The sequence below is a fragment of the Scyliorhinus torazame genome, chromosome 1 (assembly GCF_047496885.1).
Source record: "Scyliorhinus torazame isolate Kashiwa2021f chromosome 1, sScyTor2.1, whole genome shotgun sequence".
NCBI classification, from domain to species: Eukaryota; Metazoa; Chordata; class Chondrichthyes; order Carcharhiniformes; family Scyliorhinidae; genus Scyliorhinus; species Scyliorhinus torazame.
In genome coordinates, this window is record NC_092707.1 from 51,692,935 (window position 1) to 51,705,038 (window position 12,104).

Below are 12,104 nucleotides of genomic sequence, written 5' to 3' on the forward strand. Positions count from 1 at the left end.
TTGATTGGAACCACTATAATTCAAATAGTTTGGATGGGGCTGTTTTTACCCAGTGTTTGCAGGAGGGTTTCCTCACGCAATATGTGGATAGACAGACAAGAGGCGGGCCACATTGGATTTGGTACTGGGTAATGAACCGGGCCAAGTGTTAGATTTGGTTGTGGGAGAGCACTTTGGAGATAGTGACCACAATTCGGTGATTTTCACTATAGCAATGGAGAGGGATAGGAACATATGGCAGTGCAAGGTTTATAACTGGGGGAAGGTAATTACAATGCGATTAGGCAAGAATTGGGGAGCATAAGATGGAAACAGGAACTGTCAGGGATAGGCACAATTGAGATGTGGAGCTTGTTCAAGGAGCAAATACTGCATGTCCTTGATATGTATGTCCCTGACAGGCAGGGAGGAAATGGTCGAGTGAGGGAACCATGGTTTACAAAAGAGGTTGAATGTCTTGTCAAGAGGAAGAAGGGGGCTTATGTAAGGATGAGAAAACAAGGTTCAGTTAGGGCACTTGAGGGATACAAGATAGCTAGGAAGGCATACAAGAAAGGGCTTAGGAGAGCTAGGAGGGGGCATGAGAAGTCCTTGGCGGGCAGGATCCAGGAAAACCCCAAGGCTTTTTACACTAATGTGAGGAATAAAAGAATGACCAAGGTGAAGTTAGGGCCAGTCAAGGACAGTAGTGGGAACGTATGCAAGGAGTCTGAAGGTGTAAGAGAGGCCCTAAATGAATACTTTTCTTCAGTGTTCACAAAGGAGAGGGACCATGTTGTTGAGGAGAATAGTGCGGTACAGGCTGGTAGGCTGGAGGAGGTAGATATTCGGAAGGAAGATGTGTTAGAAATTTTGAGAAGCCTGAGGATAGATAAGTCCCCTGAGCCTGATGGGATATATCCTAGGATTCTTTGGGAGGCGAGGGATGAGATTGCAGAGCCTTTGGCTTTGATCTTTATGTCCTCACTGTCTACAGGAATAGTGCCAGAAGACTGGAGAGAGGCAAATGTTGTTCCCTTGTTCAAGAAAGGGAATAGGTATAACCCTGGGAATTATAGGCCGGTTAGTCTCACTTCGGTCATAGGTAAATTATTGGAAAGGGTCCTGAGGGATAGGATTTATGATCATTTGGAAAGATACAGCTTAATCCAGGATAGTCAGCAATCATTTGTGAGGGGTAAGTCTTGCCTCACAAGTTTGATTGTATTCTTTGAGGAGGTAACTAAGTACATAGCTGAAGGTAGAGCAATTGATGTCGTATACATGGATTTTAGTAAGGCATTTGATAAGGTGCCCTATGGTCGGCTCATGCAGAAAGTAAGGAGGCATAGCATAGAGGGAAATTTGGCCGATTGGATCAGTAACTGGCTATCACATAGAAGACAGGTGGTGGTAGATGGTAAATTTTCATCCTGGAGCCAGTTACCAGTGGTGTACCACACGGATCAGTGATGGGTCCTCTGCTATTTGTGATTTTTATCAATGACTTGGATGATGGAGTTGAAGGTTGGGTTAGTAAATTTGCTGATGACACCACGATTGGTGGAGTAGTAGATAATGTGGAGGGTTGTTGTAGGCTGCAAAGAGACATTGATAGGATGCAGAGCTGGGCTGAAAAGTGGCAGATGGAGTTTAACCCTGATAAGTGTGAGGTGATTCGTTCGTTTTGGTGGGACAAATTTGAATGCGGATTACAGGGTTAACGGCAGGGTTCTGAAGAATGTGGAGGAGCAGAGAGATCTCAGAGTTCATGTCCATAGATCTCTGAAAGTTGCCACCCAAGTGGATAGAGCCGTGAAGAAAGCCTATAGTGTGTTAGCATTTATTAACAGGGGGATTGAGTTTAAGAGCCGTGAGGTTATGCTGCAACTGTACAAGACCTTGGTTAGACCACATTTGGAGTATTGTGTGCAGTTCTGGTCACCTCATTCTAGGAAGGATGTGGAAGCATTGGAAAGTGTGCAAAGGAGATTTACCAGGATGCTGCCTGGTTTGGAGGGTAGGTCTTATGAGGAAAGGTTGAGGGAGCTAGGGCTTTTCTCATTTGAGTGAAGAAGGATGAGAGGTGACTTAATTGAGGTGTATAAAATGATGAGAGGGATAGATAGAGTGGACGTTCAGCGACTTTTTCCTCGGGTGGATGTAGCTGTTACAAGGGGCATAACTATAAGGTTCAGGGTGGGAGATATAGGAGAGTTGTCAGAGGTAGGTTCTTTACTCAGAGAGTGGTTGGGGCGTGGAATGGACTCCCAGTTATGGTAGTGGTGTCGGACACTTTAGGAACTTTCAAGCGGTTATTGGATAGGCATATGGAGTGCACTAGAATGATTGGGAGTAGGTTCATTTGATCTTAGTTACAGACTAGTTCAGCACAACATCGTGGGCCGAAGGGTCTGTACTGTGCTGTACAGTTCTATGTTCTTCATGCATCCCACTTCAAAACGAAATCGATTGCAATGCATTGTCACTGCTCATTTTTCCTACTACTTCACATGTTTCTGTGTTAAATATCACCCACCTACTCCACCCCTCTGTCTGTCTCCTCTTGAAGTCTATTGCTATCTTTCTCACTGTGTATTATATTTCCAACTTTCATGTCGTCTCCAACTTTTAGAATTACGCCCTGTAGTCCCAAGTCCAATTAATCAATGAATACTAAGAGCAATAGTGATCCTAGTACTGAACGTTGGGGAATTCCAAAGTATATATCTCAGCTCTCTGCCATTCAGGAGAGCAGCACGGTGGCACAGTAGTTAGCACTGCTGCCTCACAGCGCCAGGGACCTGGGTTCAATTCCGAATGGGTGACAGTCCGCGTGGAATTCGCACATTCTCCCTGTGTGTGCATGGGTTTCCTATGGGTGCTCTGGTTTCCCCCCACAGTCCAAAGATGTGCATGTTATTGGCCATGGTAAATTGCCCCTTAGTGTCCAAAATGTTAATTGTGGTTACAGGAATAGGGTGGGGACGTGGCTTCTGTAGGACACTCTTTCTGCACAGTAGGAATTCTATGATTCTATGATGTTTCACATATCTCTTGTTATCTGTGCCTTGGCAATTTTTATACCATGCTGCCACTCCTCCTTTGCTCCCAAGGGCTTCAATTTTGCTAATAAGCCTAATGTCTGCTGTGTTATCAAAAGTCCACATATACTACATCAACTGCACTGCCCTCATTCACCCTTTCTGTACCTCATCGAGAAACTCATTTTAGTCAAGTGCGATTTCCCCGCAACAAATCTACATTGGCTCTCCTGTATCAACTCCTGCTAGCTGTTAATTTTCTCCAAAAAGCTTTGATCTCTGCCATGGATGTTAAACTTCCAATGCCAGGTTTTACATTTCCCCCTATTTTGAACAAGAGTGTAAAGCTTGCAATTCCCCAGTCCCTTGATATTAACTAATCAAAACTGATCATGTTCTAAATGTCCTAAATACATCATGTATGACTGATTATGTTTAAAAATAATAATATTTAAGAGTAGTTGCTGCTATAAATGCAAAAATGGCAGTCGCATTGCACACATCAAGGTCTCACAGCCAGCAAATGATGCCAATGCAAAATTAATCATGTTTTGACGGAATTGGTTGAGGGTGAAATGCCAGCTGTGATACGAGGGACTACCCTGGGCGGGATTCTCCAATCCCGCGGCAGAGTGTCCACGCCGTCGTAAACGCACAGAGGCCGGCCCGCCGATTGGTGGGCCCCGATCGCGGCCGAGGCCACATCGGAAGACCTCCTGGGGTCAGGACCCCCCCAAAGGCCGCCACCCGACCCTTACACGCTGAGGTCCCGCCGGCCCAGAGCAGGTTAGAACGGCGCCAGTGGGACTCGGCTCTTTTCTTACGGCCGCTCGGCCCATCTGGGCCGGAGAATCGGTGGACCGGCCGCGTGGAGCGGCCCGCGACCGGCGCCGCGCCAACCACGCCGGCGCCAATGGCGGCGATTCTCCGCTCTGCGCAGAATCGCATGCCGGCGTGGCGCGATTCACGCAGCCCGCCGCCGATTCTCCGACCCGGAGCAGCACTCTGGGGTATTTTATGTGCAGGCTGCACAGCAAACAAAAGCCTCACTTTAATGACTATTTCTAAACAGAACAAATGACAAAGTGTCAACATTAATCCAAGGCAAGAAATTTGAAATCAACTGATCAAGGATTAATCAGAGAACGCAATCAAATGAGGTCCTGTGAAAAGTTCCTTCCAGTACTTGAAATAAAACAAACATTTTTGAAAAGATGGTGTACACTTGTTCATTAGGAATGTAACAGATCACAGGCTTCCCAGGATGTAGGTAGGTGGCTGCCAATAGAGCTGTCTTTCATCTCCTGCCCCATGGCCAGAAAGAGCTACATTGCTGATATATGAAATGTCCAGGAACTGGCAACATGTGGGGTGGGATTCTCCGGCGCTGGGGTTTTGGCGGGGGTGGGAATCGCGCTGCGCCGGTTGAGGGCCACTAGCAGCGCCCCCCCCCCGGCGATTCTCCGACCCGTTTTCAGCCGGTCCCACCAGCGTAAATCAAACCAGGTCCGTATCGGCGGGACCTGGCTCTACGGCCAGCCTGCAGAGTCCTTGGGGAGGCGCGGGGGGAACTGGCCCCTGGGGGTGCCCCCACAGTGGCCAGGCCCGCAATCGGGGCCCACCGATCAGCGGGCGGGCCTTTGCCGTGCGGGCACTCTTTCCCTCCGCACCGGCTGCTGTCAACCTCCGCCATGGCCGGCGCGGAGAAGAACCCCCCTACGCATGCACTGGGATTCCGCCAGCACATGCCGGCGCTCCCACGCATGTACCAACTCGCGCCGGCCGGCGGAGGCCCTTCGGCCCTTCCGCGCCGGCTGTCGCGGCGCCAACCCTGCTGCCGCCGGCCTTGCCCCTGAAGATGCGGAGGATTCCGCACCTTCCGGGCGGCCTGATGCCGGAGTGGGTCACGCCACTCCTTGGTACGGCCTGCCCCGCTGGGTAGGGGAGAATCCCGCCCATTGATGTGTTTAAATTGAAATGTAAATGCAAAACATCTGTGTTTTGGGGTATTGCTACAATCTGATCAGGCCTGGATGAAGACAAGAGGCCTTCCTGATTAGATTAGTGACTGTTTCTGGTGATGCATTCACATTTACTACTTTGCAAGCAAAATGATTGCATATTAAGGATTCTTTTTTCTCTACACAGTTCCTATCAGCATTTCAGATGCAATTGTCCAAATTCATGATTGCAATAGGGCACATTGCACACAGACAGCACATTTTGGAACGTTGATCACACAATGTACATATTTTCCAACTATTTGCATAAATGGTCAGGAGTAATGTGCTGTGTGCACTTTAATGTCCAATGTGTATTCCCAGCAGGTGATGTCGTGTTGGGTGTTCCGATACACAAACGAACCAACACAGTTGTAGATGGCACAACTCTGGTTTTATTATTCTGTACAATAATAACTATTAACTTCAGGCTGTGGTTCGTACTTCACCAGCTAACCTGTGGACCCAGCCCTAGCACTATCTTAGTGAGGCACTCAGCACATGGTGTATGTCTGAGTGGCACACTGTGAGCTCTGTGCTCTGAGCTATCTCCTGGTAGAATGAGCGGGAACTGTCCGCCTCGACAACGGTGTATGGACAGTCTGATTTACGAATGGGGAGCTGGTGGTAGGCGGATTTGAGGTCTACCGTTGAGAAGACCCGGTACTGTGCAATCTGATTGACCATATCAGATATGCGTGGGAGGGGGTACGCGTTGAGCTGCATGTACCGATTGATGGTCTGGCTGTAGTCCACGACCATTCTGTGTTTCTCCCCAGTTGTTACTACTACCACTTGGGCTCTCCAGGGGCCTCAATGATACCTTCCCGAAGCAGCCGCTGGACCTCAGACCTGATGAAGGTCCTGTCCTGGGTGCTGTACCGTCTGCTCCTGGTGGCGACGGGTTTGCAATCCGAGGTTAGATTTGCGAAGAGGGAAGGCGGATCGACTTTTAGAGTCGTGAGGCCGCACACAGTGAGGGGTGGTAGGGCCCCACCGAATTTCAGGGTTAGGCTCTGGAGGTTGCACTGGAAATCCAGGCCCAGCAGTAGGGCAGCGCAGAGGTTAGGGAGGACGTAGAGGCGGAAGCCGCTGAATTCTACGCCCTGGACCGTGAGTGTGACCGTACAGTACCCCCGGATTGCCAAGGAATGGGATCCAGAGGTCAGGGAGATTCTTTGATTGGCAGTGTGTACCGCGAGGGAGCAGCGCCTTACCGTATCCGGATGGATGAAGCTTTCGGTGCTCCCAGAGTCCAGCAGGCAAGAGGTCACGTATCCGTTGACTTTCACGCTGGTCGATGCGGTGGCCAGGTTGTGCGGACGAGACTGGTCAAAGGTTACTGAGGCGGGTCGTGGTCGGTCGTCGCTCGTGTAGGATGACGGGGAGCCCGGGGGGCCCTGGTCCTGGAACGCTAGCGGTGCCCATGTGCCGTGCGGGAGACAAGATGGCGGCGCCTGAAGATCTCAAGGAGTACAAAATGGTGGCTGAAGATTTAGAGGAGTACAAAATGGCGGCACCCATGGGCCGCACATGGTGGGGGTTGGACAAGATGGCGGCGCCCATGGGCCGCACGTGTTGCTTGGGGGGGAGATGGCGGTGCCCACTGCTCTGAGGGAGAGAAGATGGCGGTGCCCACTTACCGCGCGTGGTCTGAGGGGGAGAAGATGGCGGCGCCCATTGTCCGTAAACGAGGGGGGCGGGGGTGATAGCAGCGACTGTATGGGCCTGGCACACCGTGGCGAAGTGCCCCTTCTTGCCGCAAGCCTTACAAAGGGCAGTGCGGGCTGGGCAACGTTGGTGGGGGTGCTTCTGCTGGCCGCAGAAATAACATCGGGGACCACCGGGGTTTGCTGCCTGGTGCGTGGCGCAGGCGTATTGGCTGGGTAAGGCCCCCGCTGGGGCAGCAGTCTGTGGAGTCCACGATACGTAGGAGAGGTGGGCTGCGCGGCTGTGGGTGTAGACCTGAACGTTAGGCGAGAACCCTAGGCGGGAACTGAAGAACATAGATTGGGGGCGGATGTTTGAGGGCAAATCAACATCTGACATGTGGGAGGCTTTCAAGTGTCAGTTGAAAGGAATTCAGGACCGGCATGTTCCTGTGAGGAAGAAGGATAAATACGGCAATTTTCGGGAACCTTGGATAACGAGAGATATTGTAGGCCTCGTCAAAAAGAAAAAGGAGGCATTTGTCAGGGCTAAAAGGCTGGGAACAGACGAAGCCTGCGTGGAATATAAGGAAAGTAGGAAGGAACTTAAGCAAGGAGTCAGGAGGGCTAGAAGGGGTCACGAAAAGTCATTGGCAAATAGGGTTAAGGAAAATCCCAAGGCTTTTTACACGTACATAAAAAGCAAGAGGGTAGCCAGGGAAAGGGTTGGCCCACTGAAGGATAGGCAAGGGAATCTATGTTTGGAGCCAGAGGAAATGGGCGAGGTACTAAATGAATACTTTGCATCAGTATTCACCAAAGAAAAGAAATTGGTAGATGTTGAGTCTGGAGAAGGGTGTGTAGATAGCCTGGGTCACATTGAGATCCGAAAAGACGAGGTGTTGGGTGTCTTAAAAAATATTAAGGTAGATAAGTCCCCAGGGCCTGATGGGATCTACCCCAGAATACTGAAGGAGGCTGGAGAGGAAATTGCTGAGGCCTTGACAGAAATCTTTGGATCCTCACTGTCTTCAGGGGATGTCCCGGAGGACTGGAGAATAGCCAATGTTGTTCCACTGTTTAAGAAGGGTTGCAAGGATAATCCCGGGAACTACAGGCCGGTGAGCCTTACTTCAGTGGTAGGGAAATTACTGGAGAGAATTCTTCGAGACAGGATCTACTCCCATTTGGAAGCAAATGGACGTATTAGTGAGAAGCAGCATGGTTTTGTGAAGGGAAGGTCGTGTCTCACTAACTTGATAGAGTTTTTCGAGGAGGTCACTAAGATGATTGATGCAGGTAGGGCAGTGGATGTTGTCTATATGGACTTCAGTAAGGCCTTTGACAAAGTCCCTCATGGTAGACTAGTACAAAGGTGAAGTCACACGGGATCAGGGGTGAGCTGGCAAGGTGGATACAGAACTGGCTAGGTCAAAGAAGGCAGAGAGTAGCAATGGAAGGATGCTTTTCTAATTGGAGGGCTGTGACCAGTGGTGTTCCACAGGGATCAGTGCTGGGACCTTTGCTCTTTGTAGTATATATAAATGATTTGGAGGAAAATGTAACTGGTCTGATTAGTAAGTTTGCAGACGACACAAAGGTTGGTGGAATTGCGGATAGCGATGAGGACTGTCAGAGGATACAGCAGGATTTAGATTGTTTGGAGACTTGGGCGGAGAGACGGCAGATGGAGTTTAATCCGGACAAATGTGAGGTAATGCATTTTGGAAGGTCTAATGCAGGTAGGGAATATACAGTGAATGGTAGAACCCTCAAGAGTATTGAAAGTCAAAGAGATCTATGAGTACAGGTCCACAGGTCATTGAAAGGGGCAACACAGGTGGAGAAGGTAGTCAAGAAGGCATACGGCATGCTTGCCTTCATTGGCCGGGGCATTGAGTATAAGAATTGGCAAGTCATGTTGCAGCTGTATAGAATCTTAGTTAGGCCACATTTGGAGTATAGTGTTCAATTCTGGTCGCCACACTACCAGAAGGATGTGGAGGCTTTAGAGAGGGTGCAGAAGAGATTTACCAGAATGTTGTCTGGTAAGGAGGGCATTAGCTATGAGGAGCGGTTGAATAAACTCGGTTTGTTCTCACTGGAACGAAGGAGGTTGAGGGGAGACCTGATAGAGGTCTACAAAATTATGAGGGGCATAGACAGAGTGGATAGTCAGAGGCTTTTCCCCGGGGTAGAGGGGTCAATTACTAGGGGGCATAGGTTTAAGGTGAGAGGGGCAAGGTTTAGAGTAGATGTACGAGGCAAGTTTTTTACGCAGAGGGCAGTGGGTGCCTGGAACACGCTACCGGAGGAGGTGGTGGAAGCAGGGACGATAGTGACATTTAAGGGGCATCTTGACAAATACATGAATAGGATGGGAATAGAGGGATACGGACCCAGGAAGTGTAGAAGATTGTAGTTTAGTCGGGCAGCATGGTCGGCACGGGCTTGGAGGGCCGAAGGGCCTGTTCCTGTGATGTACATTTCTTTGTTCTTTGTTCTTGTTATTTGTTGCACGAGGCGACCGTCATGGAGAGCGCTAGTTTCTATGTCTCCGCTAGGTCGAGTGTGGACCCCTCTAACAGTCGCTGGCGTATGAGGTCCGACCCAATCCCCGTAACAAACGCGTCCCGCATAAGGAGATTTGAATGTTCAGTGGCTGTAACGGCCTGACAGTCACAGTCCCAGACGAGCGGGATTAGGGCCCGCCAGAAGTCTTCTATGGACTCACCAGGGAGTTGAGAGCGAGTGGCGAGTACGTGCCTGGCGAAGAGCGTGTTCGTCTTCTGAGCGTAATTCTTCTTGAGAAGCGTCATGGTTTCGGCGTAGTTCGGCGCGTCCTGAATTAGCGGAAAGACGCTGGAGCTCAACCTTGAGTACAGGATCTGTATCTTCTGAGCCTCCGAGACAGGGGCGGACGCCGAGTTGATGTACGCCTCGAAGCAAGCTAGCCAGTGTTGAAAGTCCTTTTTGGCATCGCTTGAATGCGGATCCAGCTGCAGGCGATCCGGTTTAATACGGAGGTCCACCTTTTGAAAATCTTAGAGCAATAAATTGATGCACGATCAATTGCACAAAGACTTGAGTTGGGTACAACTGAGGGTTTATTGCTCTAAGATGTGTGGCCTCCCACAGCAGCTGGCGAAATGGCTGCAGCATGGAGGACACACACATTTATACTCCGCCTACTGGGCGGAGCCAGCAGGCAGGGACTACCAATGTACATCACCGAATAGAGGTGCAACAGTGGTTTACCACACCTCTCTGGACTATTACCTGTGCATTACTATGGAAACATTATGCTACCTTATTATATTAATTTGAGGAATTAATAACGAATACCTCCAGAATAGTGGTTGCCAAAATATTGGTTCATAATTGGTCTAATTTGCATATTTCAATGTAGCCTCCTTTACATTGATTTGGGTGGAAATTCTTTAATATCCAGTAAAGCTTCTGAATATCCTCCCATGCAATGCTATACACTGGGCTAAATCGCTGGCTTTTAAAGCAGACCAAGGAAGGCCAGCAGCACGGTTCAATTCCCGTACCAGTCTCCCCGAACAGGCGTCGGAATGTGGCGACTAGGGGCTTTTCACAGTAACTTCATTGAAGCCTACTTGTGACAATAAGCGATTTTCATTTCATTTCCTTATTGCACATAATTTACAAGGTGATCCACTGGAATTCTGCCTCTTATCAAAACATCTTTAATTGAAAATTAACCTAATATTTGGCATTACAGCTCTCGTTGTTTTATTATCCCTTGAACCATGAATTGCTGTGTGTTTCAATAATAAAAAGTTCAGAACAGTTTCTTTAAACCAGACTTCCAGCTTTTTAACAAGTGTTTAGTGATGGAATGATTCGTTACCCCTCAGGCATCTCGATTCTGACCATATTTGAAAGATCAGGTTGTGTGACCTTTCCTGCATCTTTGTGAATCCATGGTGGCTTCAGATTTTTCTCAGTACTCAGCCAATTCAACATTTGTTTAAACTGATCAACTAGGTATTAACACGGTATGTCGGACAAGTCTCAGCAGTTTTTTTGCCTTAACAAAAATAGACTGTTCAAGGTTTAAATTGGTGTTCTCGAATTTACTGTGCAGAAGGAGGTCATTCGGCCCATCGAGTCTGCACCGGCCCTTTGGAAAGAACACCTTACCTAAGCCCATATCTCTACCCTATCCCCATAACCCCACCTAACCTTTTTTCCTGGACACTAAGGGCAATTTAGCGTGGCCAATCCACCTAACCTGAACATCTTTGGACTGTGGGAGGAAACCGGAGCACCTGGAGGAAACCCACGCAGACACGGGGGGAACGTGCAGACTCTGCACAGACAGTGATACAAGCCAGGAATCGAACCTGGGACCCTGGAGCTGTGAAGCAACTGTGCTAACCACTGTGCTATCGTGCTGCCCCTAGAGGTGGGAGTATTATTGCCCCAAACACTAAATTTGGCTTTTTAATATCATTTCCTTTAAGTAATCTACTTTATCCCGCAGGCATGAGGACAATGCATCAGTCTGAACTTTGGTCAGCACTGGATTGTACTGGCAATGACCTGGATTCAATTTCAGCGGCTGAGCAAGGTGGCGGGCGGGATTTCCGCAGAACCGGAAGACCATGCCAGAACGGCCAGAAAATCCCACCCACAGAAAGGGGGACTGGGTGGAATTAAAATTCCCAGACAATCCTCATTTTAATATTTTTAGAGAAGAGCGGTTTGCAACTACGGTTTGCAGTACTGCTTGTACTGAATGCTGCTCATTTATTTAGTGAAGTGATGTGTTGGGTACTCTGCTACACAGACGAACCAACACGGTTGCGAATGGTACAACTCAGTTTTATTGCTAACATTTATTTACAGTAGTAAACTGGTTACTGAGGTTCGATCATAACCCTAGAATCTGTGGACCTATTCCTAATACTATCTTGTAGTGGCACTCAGCACATGGTGGATGTCTGAATGGCTTGCTGTGAGCTCTGTGCCCTGAGCTGTCTCCTGCTGGAATGCCCAGGAAGTGTCGTGTTCCCTGTTTTGTACTGTGTATGCTCTTGCCTGTGATTGGCTGTGGTGCTGTGTGTGTGTTGATTGGTCCGTTGATTTGTCCGTCAGTATGTATGTATGTTTGTGCTATGATGTTTACCTGAATATCATGACATGAAGTTAACAATGAATTTGTAGCCAGAGTCCGGAATTCTCTGGTTCCGCCGGCAGTGCACCCTGCCCAGGGGTTTCCCGACAGCGTGGGGTGGCTTCAATGAGAACTCCCACTGACAGCGGCGGGAGCAGAGAATCCCGTCACCAGCGAAAAGTGCAACTCCTCCCGGTGCCAAGAAACATGCGGCTGGGAGGCCGGAAAATCCGGCCCTGGGTGTCAGCTGTGGCTCCGGTATATTGTTTATTCACAGGATGTGGAT